This window comes from Melopsittacus undulatus, chromosome 10, assembly GCF_012275295.1.
Source record: "Melopsittacus undulatus isolate bMelUnd1 chromosome 10, bMelUnd1.mat.Z, whole genome shotgun sequence".
NCBI classification, from domain to species: domain Eukaryota; kingdom Metazoa; phylum Chordata; class Aves; order Psittaciformes; family Psittaculidae; genus Melopsittacus; species Melopsittacus undulatus.
In genome coordinates, this window is record NC_047536.1 from 16494102 (window position 1) to 16496093 (window position 1992).

A 1992-nucleotide genomic window follows, 5' to 3' on the forward strand; every position below is an offset into this window, starting at 1 on the left:
GCCTCCCTGCAACAGAGAAACACCCTTGTCAGGGACAGGATCCATCAGATTCACAGCCACATCCATCTCCTGGTTCATCTGAAAAACACAAGCCACTAATGAGAGCTTCCAGGTCACCAAATTAACGCAGTCCCTTCATTTTAACCTCTTTTATTATTGTCATTGGTAGATCGTACCTGCAATAGGAAATAAACAGGACATTTTGATTTATACTTTTAGGTACAAAGTAATGGCAGCTACTTTGGGCTTCCACCCCAAGAAAGACCGTCTCTGATGATTCCCTGTCAGTGAATTCAGCAGGTTCCCAAGCAGAACAGAGCTGGTCATTTGAACCTCTGTCCCCCTGAGGATGAGGCAGGGAGGTTTTAGGGTGCCACCTAAGGGCTGCTCAGGATGGACCTTGAGAAGTGCTCTGTGGCTCCCATAGGACAGAAGAGTCAGTGAGGAGGCAGAAGCAGGAGTAAAGTCAACTGGAGAAGGATGGAAAAATGAAGGGAGTTGGAGGGAATGGAGGACATGAGAGCCGAAGAATCCATCAGAGAGCAAGGAAAAGAGGAATGAGTAAGAGGAAGAAAGCAGACACCTGAAGTATTTTTGGAGCCTGAAGTTAGTCAGTCCTAGATTCTATGTCCTAGATCTATACTTAGGTACTAAACGTTTGAAACAAGAATCATGGAATGGTTTGGGTTGGAAGAGACCTTAAAACTCACCCAGTTCCATGAGCATGGAATGGGCAGGGACCCCTTCCACTGGAGCAGCTGCTCCAAGCCCCTGTGTCCAACCTGGCCTTGAACACTGCCAGGGATGGGGCAGCCACAGCTTCTCTGTGCACCCTGTGCCAGAGCCTGAGCACTGTGTGAGGTCTCCACGCAGCCACGTGTCTGCAAGCCAGGCAGGGTGTGAAGCCCTGGGAGAGGCTGGGAGCTGGGTCCCAGCACTGTGGGAGATCAGGCTTTATGAGCAAAACTTGGGTGACTTCATCCTTCAAAGGAGAGACCATTCCCTGGTGCATTACTGCAGCTTATCTCCTTGTGGGAGGCTCAGCAGGGCTGGGAGCACGGGCTGCTTACGGGCTTTGCAATCAAAGAGGAGCCCAAATGTCAAAACCAACAATCCCTGCTTTGACTGAGAAACAAAATAGATGTCATGGGTTTCAGATTCAAGACCAGCACGGCTAAATGTCATCCCAGACGGAATGGAAATGGAAGTATCTAGTTTTAATGAATGTGCAGATGTGCCTGTTAATAAGGCTCTGAGAGCAAGTAATTACTGCTTTTTGTACACAGCTCAACCTCTGTGTAGTAAATGGGAGAGACTGCCAAATCCTATTTGTTACTTCTCACACCCTTCATGTTACGTCTTGTTTCTATGGCAATAATCCCAGAAAGGATTGCATGTCCATATAGATAAGAAGTAAATCTCATGGACATGTAGCTGTCCAGATGAGGAAAAGGAAAAGTTACAAGAGCTGTGAACTTACAGGACACATCTGGCTTCAGCATAAAACAGAACTCAAAGTAATAACTTACCCAGTGCAACCCCTCACTGTCAATGCCATTTTTATTATCAAATAGGAATGTATCTAAACAGAATATTGCCTGAGGTTTTGCATCTTATTACATGAGAAATCTTGCTGAAATACACAGGAATGCTTCTTAAGAAAAAAAGTTACCTTTTTCTTTCGAACTGAATAAACCCAGCTGTACAACTGTCACTGGGACATCTATCCTGGGTATTGCTAAGAAACCAAATTGTATTGTTTGTTATGGAGCTTACCATCTAATCTTGGTTTGGGGCAAGGCCTGTGTCATACCTGAGCTGGTGCCTGGTTGCTACCTCACTTGCCACTGAAGATGACCTGAAAGCTTTAATTTCATGCCTTTTTGCTTCCTGTTAACTAACACTGTCGTGTTCACAGGAGGATGAAGGCCAGCGGCTCAGAGAATAATAAATTCTTGCACTACTAAGCTTGGCAATAACTAATATGAATGT